Source organism: Myotis davidii, unplaced genomic scaffold (genome assembly GCF_000327345.1).
Source record: "Myotis davidii unplaced genomic scaffold, ASM32734v1 scaffold471, whole genome shotgun sequence".
Taxonomy (NCBI): Eukaryota; Metazoa; Chordata; class Mammalia; order Chiroptera; family Vespertilionidae; genus Myotis; species Myotis davidii.
In genome coordinates, this window is record NW_006283354.1 from 1401094 (window position 1) to 1421767 (window position 20674).

At 41.6% G+C, this 20674-nt stretch overlaps 1 protein-coding gene across 4 annotated transcripts in view; it reads right to left on the reverse strand.

Annotated features, from left to right (window-relative positions):
• The window catches only part of PCBD2 (pterin-4 alpha-carbinolamine dehydratase 2), a 53990-nt gene extending 36477 nt beyond the window's left edge, over positions 1-17513 (reverse strand). For 3 of the 4 annotated variants that reach the window (XM_015563523.1, XM_015563529.1, XM_015563518.1), the window contains exons 1-2: positions 17424-17513; positions 9760-9774 (exon numbers count right to left, since the gene is read on the reverse strand). The gene's annotated coding sequence lies outside the window, so the exon portion shown is untranslated. The remainder of the gene's footprint in view (positions 1-9759; positions 9775-17423) is intronic. The other variant, XM_015563532.1, reaches the window with a different exon arrangement.
• Positions 17514-20674: the final 3161 nt, after the last annotated feature.

Sequence of the window (20674 nt, forward strand, 5' to 3'; positions counted from 1 at the left end):
TTTCCCTTTAGGAAACCTTTCCTGAACCATTCTTAAGCCATCATTTGCCAGAGAACTGGCAAGTGTGGAAATGTGATCAAGGATTTACAAAGATTTAATTTCCTGTGAAGTAACTCTTCCCAAATTAAACCAGATTTCTTTATCTGGGAAAAAAAAATCTCTAAAAGAGAAACATTTCTATGAAACTATTCCATACACTACCGTAATAAGCTGTAAGAATAGTAGCTACAAAGCCTTATAACATACCATTTTCCTTCTGACCTCAAATATCTGGAAGGGCTTGATTTTTTTAACTTCAACAAATCAATCTAGGCAGCAATTTCTATTTACATTGTTTTTAAACAAGTAACTGGATCTATGCCTGATTTCAATGGGCATCAAGATCCTGAGTGTCTTTAGCAAGAAGAAGCTGGTGTGACTCCCTCTGTAATAACCAACAGCATTTACCTGGAGCATTTAGAAAAGGTGGACTTGCGCAGCTGGTGTGGCTCGGTGGTTGAGCATTGATTTGTGAACCAGGACTTCAACGTTGGATTCTTGGTCAGGCACATGCCCGGGTTGCAGGCTCGATCCCCATTGTGGGGCGTGCAGGAGGCAGCCAATCAATGATTCTCTCTCATCACTGATGTTTCTATCTCTCTCTCCCGCTCCCTCTCCCTTCCTCTCTGAAATCAATACACATATTTTTTAAAAAGGTGGGTTCATAAAGCTTCATCTATGAAGATGGTTAGTTACTATGGAAGGATATTGGCTAAATTAAATATGACCTTTCCATTAAATAGAATACAGGGTGTCCAAATGGAATATAGGGTGTCCAGAAAATGTATACACACACTTTGAATAATTTAAAAGCAGTGTTTATTAAGATACATTTCCTTTTCGAAACTGAGCTATCAGCTGTTAAAATGTGTATACATTTTTGGGGGGACACTTTCTATATCTCACCATTAAAAACCATGAAGTAAAATATTTTACTGATGGGAAAATGTTCACCATACATTATGTGAAAAAGTAACTGAGCAAAAGACATCTATGATACGACCCCAAATATATAATTATATGTATATTCACAAAATACATATTCACACATATTATTTTTAAGTAAGCAGAAAGATTAAAGGTATATTTTTCTTTTTTGGACTTTTCTGTTTCCCATATTATAAAACATATAATGCAATCAGGAAAAAAAAAACGTTGTATTTATTAACAAGCTAAACATACCATATAAATGTAACACAGTGATGTCATTCCTGTAAGACTAAGAGGCCTGGCTGATCTCTGTGCTGCATGAGTAATCCATAAATGTTAAAATCCTTCTATTTAAAGCTTGCAGTTTTAAACAACTAGGAGGATGGAGAAGACTCATTTTCAAGCTCACATACCAAAATCATACTTTAAGACACTCAGAATTACAATGGCCCTCTCTTTCACACATCTGTATCCCCAGCTGTATGGTCAGTAGCTCAGAAAGCTGGGGTCTCTCAATATAGGACAAGTTTATCTTCTCTCTGTAGAGTTCTGACTCACAGAGTAAAGTTTCCAGCTGGTCTCTGCAGACCTATCTAGTAGTGACTTTCCATTCTAGATAGAGGCTGAACTCCAATCTGTAATCAATGTAGGACAAATAATTGATCAACCAAGTAGTATAAGCTAATGCTTTCAAGGCAGGGTATGGGGAAGAAAAGATGTAGCAATTTACAAGTCAAATTCCTATCAGTAGCTGGCTACCCTTTTCTTCAAAATATGCAAAGAGCACATAGCCCCCTCTAAAACCTCCAAAATAAACATTTTTTTCTAAACATAACAAAGAAACAGACTTAATTTTGAACACAGAGTTATTCATTCAAAGGGTCAGGACATTGCAAAAACAACTGCAATCCACATCCTGAAGTATTCACAGCCTTTTAAAATACAGTCTTTGGATAGGAAGCCTGGCCTTGGAAGGATGGCCACTGCCTGCTTCCTCTGTAAGTGTGAGAAGGTTCCTGAACCTCCCTCCGTTTCCACCATCAGCAAAATGGGGTTACTGACCCCTAACCTTGCAAGGCTTCTGTTGTTTCATAGGTCAGCTAACAAAAAGCTATTAATGCCTATTAGACACTCACTCATCAATTCAAAAAATATTTTGTGACTCTCCACTCATGAAGTAAACTGATTTGGCTACAACATTAAGAGTTACTTGTACAGAAGAACAAAGTTGGAGGGATCACAATACCAGATATCAAACTATATTACAAAGCCACTGTTCTCAAAACTGCCTGGTACTGGCACAAGAACAGACATATAGACCAATGGAACAGAACAGAGAACCCAGAAATTGACCCAAGCCATTATGCTCAATTAATATTTAACAAAAGAGGCAAGAGCATACAATGGAGTCAAGACAGTCTCTAACAAAAATGAAACTAGACCATCTTCTTATGCCATACACAGGAAGAAACTCATAATGGATAAAGTACTTAAATGTAAGTCGTGAAACCATAAAAATCTTAGAAGAATCCATAGGCAGCAAAATATCAGACGTCTCTCATAGCAATATCTTTACCCATACAGCTCCTAGGGTAAAGGAAACTAAGGAGAAGAAAAAAAAATTGGGACTACATCAAAATAAAAAGCTTCTGCACAGCAAAAAAAAAACAAAACAAAAAAACACACACACACATCAACAAAACAACAAGAAAGCCCACTGCATGGGAGAACATATTTGCCAATGTTATATCTGATAAGGGTTTAAACTCCAAAATTTATAGGTAACTCATACAACTTAACAAAAAGAAGATAAAACAACCCAATCAAAAAATGGGCAAAAGACCTAACAGACACTTTTCGAAAGAGGACATACAGAAGGCCAAGAGACACATGAAAACATGCTCAAAGTCACTAATCATCTGAGAGATGCAAATCAAAACAACAATTAGGTACCATCTCACACCTCTCAGAATGGCTATCATCAACAAATCAACAAACGACAAGTGCAGGTGAGGATGAGGAGAAAAAAGAACCCCCGTGCATTGCTGTTGGGAATGCAGAATGGTGCAGCCAATGTGGAAAACAGTATGAAGTTTCTTCAAAAAAGTAAATATGGATCAGCCATTTGACCCAGATTCCACTTCCAGAAATATATCCTAAGAAACCTGAAACACCAATCAGAAAGAATGTATGCACCCCTATGTTCATAGCAGCACAAATTATAATAGTTAAGTTCTGGAAATCTCACTCATTTGTGGAATATAATGAACATAAACTGATGAACAAAAATAGATCTAGAGACACAGAAGCATCAAATAGACCGTCCAACCTCAGAGGGAAGGCGGGAGGGGTGGGGGGGGGCAGTAAGAGATCAACCAAAGGACTCGTATGCATGCATATAAGCATAACCCATGGACACAGACAGTAGCGGGGTGAGAGCATGTGCTGGGGGTGGGAACAGCTGGGAGAGGTCAGTGAGGGAAAAGGGAGACATATATAATACTTCAAACAATAAAGAATTTTTTTAAAAGTTATTTGTTACTTGTATGCAGAATGACCTTAAAGCAACATTTTCAGATCAAAATTTCTAAAAGTAATTTTTAAAAATGTATCCAAATGTAGACTTGCTACCTAGAATAAACCAAGTTATTATTTAAAAACAAAATCATCACCGAAACCTGTTTGGCTCAGTGGATGGAGCGTTGGCCTGCGGACTGAAGGGTCCCAGGTTCGATTCCGGTCAAGGGCATGTACCTGGGTTGCGGGCACATCCCCAGTAGGAGATGTGCAGGAGGCAGCTGATCCATGTCCCTCTCTCATCGATGTTTCTAACTCTCTATCTCTCCCTTCCTCTCTGTAAAAAATCAATAAAATATATTAAAAAAAAAAACTCTTTCTTATCCAAAGAAACCTTCTTCAGATACTTTAAAGAAAAAATCATCGAAGAGTTCTGGACCAGTTGTCACAGAAAAGGGAGGAGAAAAAGGGATCTGAGATGGAAAAAATTGTCACCCAATGTGATATTTTGTGGAGTCTTGGAAGACTCTCTGCTGTGGGCCCTCAGGACACCAAGACTCTTTAAAAAAAAAAAAAAAAAAAAAAACTGCTTGTGGGTAGCTGAAGCTGTGAAGGCAAAATACTGAGTAAGTGCCAATCTCAGGCTCTCATCATTGGAGGCAATTTACTAGAGATGCCACAAGTGGCTCATTTCTCTGATACTTCAGAACTGCCTGCAGAACAAAAGCACAATCAATGCTGCTCTTCTGGGAAGTGTGCCATTGCACTGCCCTTGCACTACAGATCCTCCTCCCATCACACACAACTTAGCGGCCAAATACGTTGGTCACCATTAGGAACCATCTGTGTCTAGGAGCAAGGAAATGAGAGGAAAAGTCCCTGCTGAAAAAGGAGTTTTGGTCGTAACCAGTAGGAGACAAAAAGATGAAAACCACTATGTTCCCCAGGGCTAAGGACATCAAATAGTATCACCGAATAGAACACAATCAAGGGACCTCATGTACTAAAAATGCACCTAGGTAACACTGGGCTGAGTACTTGGGAGACATACACAAACGCAAGCCAAGTCTCTGCTCTCAAAAAGCTTGTATCTTAGCTGGAGAGAAATACAGGTGAGTAATCACATTTCTCTATTGCATGCTCGAAGCTGCACTTAGTCACATACTAATTCTGCCACTGGTTGTCACCTTAAGCAAACCACTTCACTCCTAGACCTCGGCTGCCTCATCCCTTCCAGCTCTAATGTTCACAGGATCATTATCAAAACAAGGCTGAAAGAACACCATAAACAAGTAAGATAATGCACCGGCTGACAACAGACTAATGTCTGTGGCTATAAGGATCTGTAGAAGGACATGAGCTCCACTTCTCCTCCAGGTTGGCCTGCACCTCCACCACCCAAGCCACCCTTGCTCTGTTCACTGATGGCCTCCATGCTGCTTAATCCAGTGGTCATCTTTTGGTATTCAACTTAGTTGAAGTCTCAGAATTGATTCCTCCCTTTCTAAAATACCATCTTCTTTTGAATTCTGTGATACAACACTGGCCTGATTTTCTTCCCATTTCACTAACAAGTTTTTCTCAGTCTTCTGCCAGTAACTCCTTTTATATCCAACCCCTAAATAAACTGAATTCTGAGTCCTCCTCTCTTCTCACAGGACAATTTATGCCTGAGTGATCTCATCTATTATGTTGGCTATTTTCCATACACATCTATGACTCCCCAATTATCTACACCCACATCTCTACTCTGAGTTCCTAACTCACACATAAAACTACCTTCTTGAAGTTCACATTTAGATATCTCACAGCAAATCACACTTAGCAATGTCCAAACCAGAAATCTTGATCCTTGCCTACCCATCCTGTGCCTCTCCCACAATTCCCCAGTTCAGTAAATGTCACTTCCGACCACCCGTTTCCCCAGGTCCTAAATCTGGGAGTCATTGATAACAAACCCCTGCTCTTCTTCCTCACAACCCATCATCACTCCTCCCTAGAGAAATGGATTTTCTCTTAATAATTGCATTTTCTATAGCTCCACTAGTTGAAACCCCAAAATATAGCTCCAACCTATACTAGTACATTTCTTTGCTTCCCTTCTGGGACAGTGGTCCCAGTCTACAACCTCCTAGTGATGACATCTCACCTGAATGAATACAACAGGCTCCTTACTGTTCATTCTCCACATCTGACTTTTGCCCCCTCCACTTCCACTCTGCCCTCTGATTGGTCTTTTTAAGAAAATGCGTTATCCTTCCTCTGCCTTCTTCCACTAGGCCAGTGATGGCGAACCTTTTGAGCTCGGCATGTCAGCATTTTGAAAAACCCTAACTTAACTCTAGTGCCGTGTCACATATAGAAATTTTATCTTTGCAACCACAGTAAAACAAAGATTTATATTTTTGATATTTATTTTAAGTATTTAAATGCCATTTAACAAAGAAAAATCAACCAAATAAATGAGTTCGCGTGTCACCTCTGACACGTGTGTCATAGGTTCACCATCACTGCACTAGGCAGTCTTTTTTTGGAGGCACTGATCCTTTGAAAGTCTGGCAGCAGCCTGCCCACTTCCCATATCACTGCATGCTTGCCCCTCTTGTCCTCTTTCCTCCACCCTTCTGTGCCGCCATGATGGTGCATGAATGTCCTGACTGATGCCCTCAGAGCATCAATAATGCTGAAAGGACAGGCACACACCAGGTTCCTATGACACCATGCTCCAGTGTCACCAGATCCGGTTTCTAATTGTGATGATGAAGCCTGGTTACATCGGTAAATTTGAAATAACTGATGATCACAGAGCTGGGAACATTGTTGTGAACCTCATGGGCAGGTTAAACAAATATAGAGTGATCAGCTCCAGATTTGATGTGCAACTCAAAGATCTAGAAAAAAATGCAGAAAAACCTGCTCCCACCCATTTTACTGACAACCTCAGCTGGCATCCTGGACCAGGAAGAAGCAAGGCAAAAAACCAGGACAGAAAATCCTGGGATTCTCTTCTTAGGATGTAATACATACGTGCAAATAAAATGCCTCAACGGAGGGAAACAAAAAGCATCAGCTTACTGCTTCCTTAGAAAGGCCTTCCCTGACTGCTCTCAAACTGAATTTGGTCTTCCCATTATTCCCCTCCTGTTCTTAGTTGGAGAGGCCATACACATGCAGGCAAATGAGAAGGATTGCCTGGGGTCAAATCCCAACTCCACTGCTTACTAGCAGTGAGGCCATGGGCAAGTCACTACATCTAAAACTCAGTTTCCTCATCTGTAAAATGAGGGAAATATTACCTACTTGACAGGATTTTGTGAGGATTAGATTAATAAATACATGTAAAATCCTTACAATAGGCCTGGCCCATAAATGTTCTTTTTTAAAAAATATATTTTTATTGATTTCAGAGAGGAAGGGCGAGGGAGATAGAAACATCAATGATGAGAGAGAATCATTGACTGGCTGCCTCCTGCACGCCCCCCACTGGGGATAGAGCCCGCAACCCAAGCATGTGCCCTTGACCGGAATCGAACCTGGGACCCTTTAGTCTACAGGCTCTATCCACTGAGCCAAACCAGCTAGGGTCATAAATGTTCTTTAAACGTTAGCTATTAGGATTTTCCTTCATGACACTTACCACACTGCAATTACATATTCACTAGAGGCCTGGTCCACAAAATTAGTGCACAGGTAGGATCCCTAGCCCTGGCCAGCGATCAGGGCCAACTTGTGGGGCGACCGGCAGAGCAATCGGGGGGCCCCCGCTGGCACCCACCTTGGTCAGCCTGGCACTGCCCACTCATTGGGCCCGCCCCCCACCGGTTGCCTCCCTCTCCGGGGTGACTGGTGGGGCAACTGAAGGGCCCCCGCTGGCACCCGCCTTGGCTGGCCTGGGGCCTGTGGGTTGGGGGTAGCTCCTGCATTGAGCATCTTCCCCCTGGTGGTCAGTGCCCACCATAGCAACTGATCGTTCTGCCATTCGATCAATGGCTTTTATTATATAGGATTGTTTTCTTTGTTTAAGCTCTGCCTCCCCTACTATGCTGTGAACACCATGAAAATGGGGGCAATATCTGCTTTGCTCATCACTGCACCCCCAGTGTCTAGCAGAGTGCCAAGCCCACAGTAAGTGTGCAAAGTGCATAAGAGTCAGGAAAAACTTGCTAGAAGTGGGTGGAATGTGGAAAGATGGGGGATGGAGCATAGGAAGATGAAGAACAGCTGGCATAAAGGTAGGAAAGAACTGAACTGAGGTGCTGGGGGTCTTGGCTGCAGTTCCAACATGGCCACTAATGCTTTGTGCTACCCCTGTCTGAACCTTGGTTTCCCCACTTCTTCAGTAAGGGGAAGGACCAAGTGACCTTTTGGGTATTTTACAGTTTAATCTCTCACACAGTAAAGAGACCTCTTGTAGAGAAGTAATGAGAGGTAGGATTAGGGCCAGACTGCGGGCAGTTTTGAAAACCTCTGAAAAGAGGATTTTTGTAAGATAAAATAAAAGAACTGGGATTTTCTGAGCAGAGACCCACTTGGCACCATAAAGCAGCTTGCAGGCCTCTGGAGGCAGACAAGACCTAGAGGTGAAAGGCTGTCGGGAAGCTCCTACAGCTACTCTGGGGGAGGGGAGGTGCACACCGACCAGAAGCACAGTCTTGGAGAAGGACACTAAGTGAAGACTGATCAGTTCTTAATGACTGGGGACCAAGATAAGTGTTCAGTTTCAGGTCTGAGTGCTTAAGAGGATGGTGGTGCTGCTGAGAGAAACAAGCACGTTGGAGGAAAAACAGAAAAACAAGAGTTGGCCTCAAACAGTCTAAACCTGAGGCAACACTAAACCCAGGGAGAGCACAGGGACCCGCGCTGCCAGTCTTCAGCCTAGTCACTGAACCAATCTGAGGGCCCTCACTCACCAGCATATGCAAATCCAATGTGCCCTCTTTCTCCCTTAGTTCCTGTCCTCAAAAAAAAAAAACTTATCAGATCTTTGAGGACCAATTCAAAACTCCCCTTTCTCCAGACAGCCATCTTGAAGGAAGTACACCTCCTTCAGCTTATTACTACTTCACGTTAGTGCCTGATCAACATGGCAATTTTAAAAATCAACTATCCTGTACAATTCAGATGGGCCACCTCCCCAGCAAAACTGGACGCGAGTCTGGCACTTACTAACTGTGCCATGACCAGTGTGACCACAAGCAAGTCCATGATCTCAGTCTGGTTCAGTGTCCTCCAGTAAAATTCAGTGAATTAGTTAGAATGGCCCGTTCCAGCCTGGATCAGAAGGGCAATGTGATAGTAAATTATCTGCAAAACAAGGTAGAGGATGGACTGCTTTGTTTTGTGTAAAAGGATGTAGAAAAGGAGCAGAACACAGAGAGCTCAGAAGCAGGGAAGAAGACCCTCACCCCCTTGTCCACACTGGTAGGCTGAATCCTTCCTGAGGACGGAGGGCAACTGGTCAAGATCTCGCCACACAAGTGTAGCACAGCATTGTATTGGCTGCTAGGAAGAGCTGGCCAGCTGCTAAGGCCACTCCATCAGGACCCAGCATCTAATATTTTAAAACAGCTGAACACAAGCTTTCTGTCACGGCCATAATGCACCAAAACTCTACTGACAAAACTTGCTGTGCAAACCTGAACACTGTTGGTAATGGCTGTACTGAAGCAAGGGCTGGCATACCAAAGAAAAACAGAAACAGAACAGAAAAAAGCAAGACTAAAATACTTTTAAGTTATTATTTAAGGTCTCCTTTAAATTACTCTCTGTAATTATTGAGCTAGCAGTCCACTGTTATTAATTCATATTCAACCTATTTAAGCGGTACCAGCAATTCAGGCTGAAAACAAATGCCTCAGTAATTTCCTAACTTTTGAGTGTTATTTTCTTGTCAGTTAAATTTAAAGCAACCCATTTGTGACCACATTATACCAAGTTAATCTCATCTAAAGTGCTTCACAAACCCTAACAGCTACACTAAGGTTTTACACTAATAAAGGCAATTTACATAAATGAAATTTATGTCAATGCATTTCATGACAAATTTTTTATTTTATAATGATTATAGTACTTATATGATAACATCTGCTGATATTCATACTCTAAACCTGGCAAAGATTTAAACCCACAACATTTTCCATGCATCATGTACATTATCTGTGAAAAGCAATAAAAAAAGCAATGAATGCATTAATCATACCAATATCATCTGCAAAGCATAAATCTGAAATACCTTTCACGTCAGCTCAAACTGCTTTTTATTTTTTTACACACCTGATTTTACGCCATCTGTAAAAGGGTAAGACAAAAACTGTTGAGGAAATTATATTTCTTGGCTGTTGGACTTTTACAAAATACTTAGGCTAAGTTCTGTAAACAGAAGATTTACTACACAACTAAGAAAAAAATGATGCAGTTAAAAATCTATTTTTATTAAAGAACGGTGTAATGACCACAGCATTTTCACACTGCTGTGTGGTGTCATATTTGCATTTTTGACACCTGTTTTACATTTCCCCTCATCTATCTATTGCATGTGTTTTTACAAATACACATCAGGTATAAACCTGTTCTATAACCTAAACAGCAGAAGCAAGACTCCAAATGATAGCATTTTGGATTCTAATTTCTCTACCCGGGTGAACACCAACATTGATGTCCCTGCCATCACCCGGCAAGGTCAGCCTGGGCCCGGCCAGGGCTCCCTGGGACTGTAGAATAACTCCAAAGTGAACACCAACATGAATACACCACCCAGGTATTTTTAATAGCTTCTCAAATCTTAAGTTTGCTAGTGTGAGTGTCTCTACTCTCCATTAACATGACAACCAAGGACATTTTCTCAGCTTTCTAGGTGGCTGTGATTACAGTGGACACATGCTAAGCACAAGCTACTGTATGTGATAACAACGCTAGTTTTCACTTTTCCTGGCTCCCAGATACACAGACATCAGCCTATATTTTCAAAGCAAAATGAGCCTGGCTGATGTGGTTTAGTTGGTTGAGCATCAGTCCTCTGCACCAGGAGGTCGTCGGTTCAATTCCTGATCAGAGCACATACCAGCACATTCTGGGTTGCAAGCTTGATCCCAGGTGGGGGGTGTACAGGAGGCAGCAGAACACTGTTTCTCTCTCATCGATATTTCTCTCTCTCTTCTTCTTCTCCCTCTCTCTCTCTCTGAAATCAATAAAAAAAATATATTTTAAAGAAATTTAAATAAAAGCAAAATGACACTCCTAATCTATACAATGCCTAAACCTTGGGATCATCCTCTCTAGTACTGCTTCCCTACCCTCACCAGGCTGAGTTCGTGCTTTCAAGAGTGTTCAAATGTGACATTTATATTATTGCATAACTATGATGTGCATCAAGCTTTGGTGCACAACAATAAACAATAAAATCCAAAGTAATTCATTCCCAAAAAGAGCTGTGGAAACTCCACCACGTCTGCAGAGAACTGAAGTTTTCATTGACGCTGTCTTTCTTCTGATATCATCAAACTTTTTTTTTTCAGTTTCTTTTTTATTTAAAGAAAGGCAATTTTATTTCAAGAAAGACAATAATGTTACATGCAATAAACCTTAATATCTCAAGAAAAACTTTTAAATATGATGTTACATGCAATAAACACCAATTATTCAAGCAAATGATCTTACATATATTACAAGAAATAAACATTAATATTTCAAGAATGAAAGGATTTTAAGTATCATAATATTACCAAAACTGTACTAACATTGGATGATATCACAAAAGTTGTAGGAAATATTAAAAATCTGCAAGTAACAGGATTACTTCTATTATATTCTAATATATACTTTTCCCTCTGGCTCTATTTTGGTTCATCAGTTTATGTTGTTCATTATATTCCACAAATGAATGAGATCATAGGATATTTATCTTTCTCTGACTGGATTATTTAGCTTAGCATGATGCTTTTAAAGTCTATTTTGTCAGATGTGAGTATTGCTACTCCAGCTTTTTTTTTTTTCTTTTCTATTTGCATGGAAAATTTTTTTCCATCCCTTCACTTTCATCCTGTGTATGCCTTTTGTTTTGAGGTGGGTCTCTTGTAGATAGCATATACTAGTATTTGGATCATGTTTTTTTATCCATTCAGCTACCCTACACCTTTTGATTGGAGCATTTAATCCATTTACATTTAGGGCTATTATTGAGAGGTACTTATTTATAGCCATTTTAATTCTGTATGGCTAGGTTTCTCTCTTTCTTCTCAGCAATCCCTTACAGCAATCCCTTTAGCATTTCTTGTAATGCTGGCTTGGTGGTAATGAACTCCTTTAGCCATTTTTTGTCTGGGAAGCTCTTTATTTGACCGTCTATTCTAAATGATAGCCTTGCTGGATATAGTAATCTTGGTCTCAGATTTCCATTACCTTGAGTACTTCATGCCTATAGAGCTTCTGGTGAGAAATCAAGTGTGAGCCTTACGGGAACTCCTTTGTAGGTAACAGTTTTATTTTCTCCTGCTGCCTTTAAGATTCTCTCTTTGTCTTTAATTTTTGGCATTTTAATTATGATGTGTCTGGGCATGGGTCTGTTTGGGTTCTTATTGTTTGGGGTTCTCTGTGCCTCTTGAACTTGTATGACTTTTTCCTTTACCAGGTTAGGGAAGTTTTCTACCATTATTTCTTCAAACACCTCTATTCCTTTCTCCCTCTCTGCCTCTTCTGGCACACCTACTTTTCTAATATTGTTACGTTTCACATTGTCCAACAGCTCCCTTAAGCTGTCCTCCTGTCTTTTGTTTTTTTCTTTTTGTTTCTCTAATTGAGTGATATTTTCAACTCTATCTTCTAATTCACTAATTCAATCGTCAGCTTCCCCTAATCTGCTGAGTGTTCCTTCCAATGTGTTCTTTATTTGTGTTGTCATTCTTTATCTCAGGCTGTTCTTTTTTCATAGTTACTATATCATTTTTCATACTGTTGAGCATTTTTAACATCATTACTCTGAACTCTGTTCCAGATAAATTTTTTATCTCTACTTCATTTATCTCTTCTTCTGGAGAATTCGCTAGTTCTTTCATTTGGGAGTTCTTTGTTTCCTCATTTGGGTTGTCTGTTTGGGTTTGTGACTATGTTTTAGGTAGATCCTCTATCTGATATCATCAAACTTTAACTTCACTAAGTGATTCAAAATGTTAACCATAAGCCTATTATCAAACTCCTCACATTCATAAAGAAAGTCAGCAATAGTAACTTTCAACTGCTCTACAGCAGAGGCTCTGGGCACAGGAAGAAAAACATTTTTCAAACCCCAAACTCACCTATGATGCTACTGCTGCTAGGTGCACCATCACCATATCACCACCATGGTGTTGCCATTCAGAAGTCCCCTCCCCACTCCAGCTCCAGAAATCTTTATCACACCAGTTACAATAACCAAAATGTGATGAACAAGATATGGAATAAGTAAAGCTTGGACCTTGCTCTGCAACAGATACTACACTTTGATAAGCCATTTTTCTAGGTCAAAACTTGCTGAAGATCAGCCAGTTCATGATTCAATCTAGCAAAACCAAATGCTCTGCAGGCAGGCCCACCAACAAAGGTACAGACAAGGTATAGGAGCTCCTCTAGGGAAGCATGGAATTATAGTTCTGTCTCATAAAACTCAGTCCCTTTCTCCTGAATCACAAGTGTTCTCCATTACCAAATGGAAACTCCTCACATCCTCCATCCACAGAATTCTTCATTCACCCAAAAGGTACCAAGCCAGGCCAGGTGCACCAACACCGCTGCTATTCCTGATACTAAGTTTATTTCCATGCTGAACAATGGTGGACCCTGTATCCAAGAGTGAGGGAATGGGGACAGCCTTCCAAGGAAAGTTGTGTTGCCTGGCCAGGCTGGACTCCTGCCCTAGAGGGCTCCACCTGCTGGCATCTGCACTAGCTATTTCCTGGGTTCCTAAGCCTCCCCTTTGGCACCAACTTATATAGCTTAAAATTTTCTCTGCTTTAAGCTTCCCGCTTATTCATACATGACAATGCATAACAACATTTATCTTTATGGAACACTCACACTCACATTTCTAACATTTTTTTTCAATACAGGCACCAAACTTGTAAGTTTTTATGTCACTTAGAAACCTCTCCCTCCTTATGTCCACATGAAAAGAAAAAAAGCAAAACTCCTTTACAAATGCCAACCCCACCCTGAGTCCAAGCACTCCAAGTAAGGAAACTTCCTGCCTCGAGTCCTGGCACTGCCATGCTCTGACTGCTCAGAGTCTCACCACACCATTCCACCCCACGACATACTGCAGGTGCACCACCACCAAGGAGAGACAGTGGGCAAACAGCCACTGAAACCCACCTACACTATGAGAATCCCTGGGGAATTTTCACATTTATATTCTCTAAGTATATCCACCCACCTGAGCTATCAAATGCATGTCGACTATTTGGAACCAATTATATCCTACAATAAAACCTCAAAGAGAAAATAGTCCAAATATACTTTGCTGGCCATTAACTTTTTTATAGTAAAACCTAAAATAACCCAAAGCTTTGAGAAATAGGTTTTTTATCCAGATTGAAAATGTTTCTAAAATGTATGGCTCATTTTCCACAGTAATAAAATAAAATGAATTCTAAAGCAAACGTATGATACAATTTTTATTTTTTTTAGAGAGAGAGGTAGGAAGAGAAAGAAACATTGATTTGTTGTTCCACTTATTTATACATTCATTGGTTGATTCTTGTATATACCCTAACCTGGGGATCGAGCCCACAGCCTGGCGCAGCAGCACAATGCTCTAACCAACTGAGCTACCTGGTCAGGGTTTGTGATACCATTTTACACACTATATAAGCAAACCACTTAAAAATTGTAATACCCAGGCAAGTGTAATCTTACTCCTGAAGGTAAATGAAAGTATTATGTAAAGGAAAATGATCATAACTTATTGAACAAACAAAACAGAACATATTTTTTACCTGTATGTTCAGCAAAGATTTAAAAACATATATGCTGCCCTGGGTGCGTGGCTCAGTTGGTTGGAGCATCATCCCATACAGCAAAAGGTTATAGGTTCAATTCCCAGTCAGGGCACATACCTAGTTTTTGGATTTGATCCCTGGTCAAGCGTGTATGGGAGGCAACCGATTGATGTTTCTCTCTCCCTTCCTCTCTCTAAACATATCCTCAGATGAGGATTAAAAATATATATATATTAGAGGCCTGGTGCACAAAATTCGTGCTCTTGGGGGAGGTACTCAGCCCGGCCTGTGCCCTCTTGCAGTCTAGGAGCCCTTGGGGGATGTCCGACTGATGTCTTAGGCCCACTCCCAGTGTGGGAGCCTGGCTTCTGGCTGAGCAGCACTCCCCCTGTGGGAGCACACTGACCACCAGGGGGCAGCTTCTGCATTGAGCATCTGCCCCCTGGTGGTCAGTAAGCATCATAGCGACTGGTTGCTCCACTGTTCAGTTGATTTGCATATTAGCCTTTTATTATATAGGATGGTACCACCACCAAATGTGGGCTGAAATCTCTTAAGGGACAGGGGACTAGTTCTGACAGTGGTTCCCTCCAGTTTATAGAGTTTAAGCCAGAAAGAGTATTGTAGCTGCCAGGAACACATGAAGCACAGTGGGCCCTGACACCTGGGAATTGGCTGGGGACTGTCAACATGGCCTTGGTGTTGCTAGGAGTGGGCCTGGCAGTCACACTTAGGCCTTGGTACTGAACATAAACATCAATGTCCAACAATGCCACTCTGGAGCATGCACCCACCTCTACCAGAGTCCATCAGGACCCAGAAGACCACCCCCGAGAAAGCTGCAGGAGTCTGGATGGGGGCCTTGCGCTACATGTCATCACCAACCTTTACCTCTATCTGATCAACTCCTATGCTGACTAGGTTGCCTCTAGGAAACTAAGACACTCTGTAGTGATATCTGAATACAGAGAAACCATGAACAAAATACCAAACACTCCCTCCCCCCAGCTAATGAGTGACTATTGCTTTTTATCAATTTCCACTTTAGTCTCTTCTTCCTATAGGGAAAATTTATTAAAATGCTAAATTATATGTACACCTAAAACTAATATAACTAAGATAATATTGCATACCAACTATATTTAAATTTAAAAAATTTTATAAAAGGATTTCTTCTATTTAAAAAATAAATATTGAATTTTAAAATTACCATTTTCTGACGGCATCCACTCCAGAGCAAAGCCCTAATTCCTTAAAAACTCTCCCAACTCACTAACACAAGCCCAAATCCTGTACTATGTCTATCACCATCTTCCTGAGATGGCCCACAATTCCCTATGTTGTGTGTTCTCATTTCAACAAGCAGATAAACTCGACCAATTCAACTAATGGTATGTTCTGGTGGTCTTTGGCTGGTGGGCACTGATCATTGTCAGGACATCGGTTGCCATGATGGGCCACTACACATGCAGCAATCATAGGAGCCTGGCTGGGAAAATGATTCTAGGATATAGTATCAGTGCTGGTTCTCTGAATACATTCCCCGACCAGATGATTTCCTTGTCATCTGCCTCTTTTTCCTAAAAGCTGGATGAAGGGAGAAAGTCTAGTTAATTAGGTGTCCTGATGAATAATGTTACAATTAATCAAGGATGCCCTGGGCAGCTTCCCTTCCCTCCCATTACCAAAAGTCACCCCAGCACAAGGACTGGACGACTGACTCATGGGCAGAGCCTGAGGCAACACTACTCAAGTACTTTAAGCCACATGTTCAAGCCCAATAAATTAACCCCGGCTTAAAGAAGTCAGGCTGTACACATGTAAGAATTTTAATAAGCTTGGAAAATGCTACCTAGAGCTTATGCACGAGCTTACTGTACCAATGGGATTCCCTGCCACCAGCCACTGAGTGCTAAGCCCCTGACAAGAGCTTTTGAGCACATGGGGCAGCAGCGACAGGGAGTCAGCTTGGTCCAGGTTTCCTCAGGAGTTGGAGACTCACAGCAGAAGGCTGGCAGCCAGATGGATGGAAAGCAGAACAGGGCATTCAGCTCAGTGGAGCCAACGGCATTTACTAAGAAAACATGTTGGAGCTTTCTTTAGTAGAAATCTGGTCCTCACACACCCTTCCAGAAATGAGCAAACACTGTAATCAATATCTGCATTTATCCAATGCCTGTTTGTACACAGAACTGTGTTAGGTACAAAAGAGAGTTGTTTAAGCAAACGTGGTCTCTGCCTTCTAGATGCTGACATCTAATATAAATAAAAACAATAAATCTATCCAGAGGATTACCAAACTAACTGAACAAACATGAAACAGTCAAAAGTAATGACTGTATATTGTAAATGCAATGGAGTAAGAACTGAAGGTAAGTCATGGGAGATGACTCTCTAAACAGGGTGGTGCCCTAATGGGACAGGTACCTGTTAAGGCTGAGCCTCTACCTGGCGATCAGCTTTTAAGAAACGCTTCAAGGGCTGCCTACTGGGCTTGGGGGAAAGGAGCCAATCAGAGAAGAGGGTGCAGCTTGGGAGATGATTCAGACAGAAATACAACTAGAGGGAGAAAGAAAACTGGACAATCAAGAAAATTAGGAGGAATCAGTCAAGCTGGTATGTGTTTCTCAACTGCTGTTACTAATGTCCCTTTTGGATAAACATTTTAAAAAACTCACATTCTTTTATCATGTTATTTAAAATTTGAAAGGAAACTAAATCTCCTATTTAACACCAAATCAAAGTAATAGTGGTTTCAGAATTTGATTTTCCAAATGACACTAACCACCCTCTTTAACCTAGAGTTAAATATGAATCATCCAATCAGTTGGGTGGTATCAGTGAATTCTTAAAGAAAAGGATTTGGATCTTGGATCCACATGGGATCAGACAACTAGTAGTATTAGAAGAAGTAACAGCCTAAGGTGACAAAAACAGACCAGGGTAGTAGCAAGAAAATGTAGTAATTACCTGATTAAAATTTTTGAAGGAGAACTCTTTGTAGATGGCATTTCGCTCTCTTAATTCTGACCATCCTGCTGCTTTAAGGTCGAGTATAACTTGGTTCCTCTCCTCTGTTGTCAACAAGTGAGCATCTGCTGACTATGAAAAAAGCACATATAATATCTGTAATGTAGAGGTTTAGTTAAACTCAAACTTAAAACTCTTTTCCTTAGATGTAGAAAAAAGTGTTAAGCACAATAATTTCTAACCACCTTTGGTTCCTTTGTTCTCAAAATACAAAGTTCTCAAATATAGACAAAACTAAAGCTAGCTCTGTACAACATAAGCTGCTTCCATGGTATGATAGGTATATCATTACCCCTTACCACTGTCTGAAACATCACAATTCAGCTTCTCTGGTTTATTACAGATACAGTTGAGACTGACCATTACCACCATCCGTCTTACTAATGACCATTAATAATGGCCAGCATTCCAGAACTTAGGAAACTGAGTTAAACATACTCACCCAAGGAAACCCCTACAAGTATACTGGCAGGACCAGAATTAGAACTCAGCTATAAACTCTGGTCTAGTGCTCTTGGGATGGTCCCACACCACCTTAGTAGCCTTCACTCGTTATTGACATGGTACTGAACTGTCTTGGTTCACTATTCCCTTTCAGATATGATAAAAACTAATCCCCTGGCGGGGGAGGGGGGACAAATGCACATTTACATAGGATTTTTTTTTTTAATCTTTATTGTTCAGATTACAGTTGTTTCTCTTTTTTCCACCCATAGCTCCCCTCCACCCGGTTTTACATAGGATTTTGATAATAATTTCTGAGGCGCACAGACCCTCTGGACTACAGGTAAAAAGCCTTTTGCCCTAGTGAAGTGAGTTTTCTCAGAGGACCAGTAAGACAAACTCCCTCCAGTCTGGCCAGACCATTGCCCAGTCCATAGCACTTGTGTGCATTGTCCACCTTGTTCCTACTCACCCTAGTGATGAAATTCACAACTCAAGAGTTCTGTTGGTTAACAGGCCCACACTTTCCATACTATTTGGTGTGTGTGTTTTAAATCTATTTTTGTTGATTTCAGAGAGAAAAGGAGAGGGAGAGAGAGATAGAAACATCAATGATGAGAGAGAATCATTGATCGGTTGCCTCCTACATGTCCCACACTGGGGATCGAACCTACAACCTGGGCATATGCCCTGACCGGGAATCAAACTGTGACCTCTTGGTTGACACTCAACCACTGAGCCAAGCCGGCTGGGCCAGTGCTTGACTCTTCATGTCTTTTCTCTGCCTCATATCTTGTGCTTCCTCACAAATACAGTTTACTTAAGGCATCTTAAGTCTTTCTTAATTGAATAATCTTTTAGCTTCAGCTTCCACTAGAAATTCTCAATAAGACAACTTATTCTAGAGCAGCGGTTCTCAACCTGTGGGTCGCGACCCCTTTGGCAGTCGCACCACCCTTTCACAGGGGTCGCCTAAGACCATCCTGCATATCAGACATTTACATTACAATTCATAACAGTAGCAAAATTACAGTTATGAAGTAGCCACGAAAATAATTTTATGGTTGGGTCACAACATGAGGAACTGTATTTAAAGGGCCAGAAGGTGGAGAACCACTGCTCTAGAGGTTTGGGTCAAGATGGCGGAGGAGTGAACACTGTGCTCTCCTCTTCCCATGACCACATCAAAATTACAAATGACAGACCAACCTAGAGAACTATGTGAAGACTAGCTGAACATAAGTCCTATAACTAAGGACATTAAAAAGCCACTACGCAACCAGTAGGAGGCGGAGACATGAAAGGGGCTGACCCCCGTACCCAAGTGTGGCAGGTGAGAATTGGGAGGGATTTCACAGCGAGGGGTTTCCCCAGAGGAGCCAGGGGCCCCAGCCCCTCCTTGGCCTCCCCACCCTGGCTCCTCTGCCAGAAAGAGGAACCCCACAAGACATGGCTGTGAAAATCAGTGGGGATTCCACCCATCTGGGCGAGGTGGAAGGCCAGGCATCCTCTGAAAGGGCGATGCTCAATCTCTTGCAGGCACTCACTCTGAGCTCCGACCGATGGATAGTGGCTCCGAAGCACCAGAGACATGAAGAAACTGAGTTGTGTGGCTTCAGGGCTAGGGCTGAAGGGACCGTGGCCATTGTCCCTGTGCGGAGCCTAAAATGGGGATATTACAATACCAACCTGATGAGATTTTTCAAAGGCTTCAACTAAAGAGGTTTTTAATCTGAAGGCACCCAGCCTGGCACACGGCAGTCACTCAAACCATTCCTCCCAGAACACCCTACTTTGAATTCATCGCCAGGACCTGGATTACTTATGCCTACAGACAGGCCTCGGCGGCAGTCAGCACTCAGCCTGTGCTCTCGCCTTAAGGTCAGGAAGCAAGGTGCCTAGCTTCCTCCATCCCCGAGATATTTTTAATTTCTTCTATCAAAACACTGCAAACTGCTCTGGCCGGTGTGGCTCAGCTGGCTGGGTGTGGCCAAGTGCCTGGTCAGCTACCTTTACCCACAACAGGAGAGAAAGGGCTGCCAGTGTGACTCCTGGTCAGGGCACATGCCTGGGGCTGGGGCTCCGTCCCGGCGGAGGGCGTGAGGAAGGCAGCCAATGGATATTCTGCTCCCACGTCGATGTTTATGTTTCTCTCTCTCTCTCTCTCTTTCTGAATAAAAAAAAAAAAAAATTTTTTTTTAATTGCAAACGGCCAGCCGAAACCGGTTTGGCTCAGTGGATAGAGCTTCGGTCTGCGGACTGAAAGGTCTCAGGTTCGATTCCGGCCAAGGGCATGTACCTGGGTTGTGGGCACATCCCCAGTAGGAGGTGTGCAGGAGGCAGCTGATCGATGTTTCTCTCTCATCGATGTCTCTAACTCTCTATCTCTCTCCCTTCCTCTCTGTAAAAAATCAATAAAATATATTTTAAAAAATAAAAATAAAAATAAATAAATTGCAAACGGCCAAATGGGCTCTAATGTAAGCAACTTGAAATGAGTTTAAATGCAACATTTTCCCCACTAGGTGGTGCTGCACGTTAAAGCTTTCTCTCACGTTCATTTATCCCCAATATAGCCATTTCTAAAGTAGGAAAACTGACGGACGCCACTCATAAGAAGAAAGAATCGATGTGTCACCAAAAAGATAATTTATTAATAATTCCGCACAAAGAATAACACCAAAACAAACCCGTTCATTCAACATTCGGGCCCCCCCGTGTAGAGCGAGCGCGCCCTGCGGGGGACG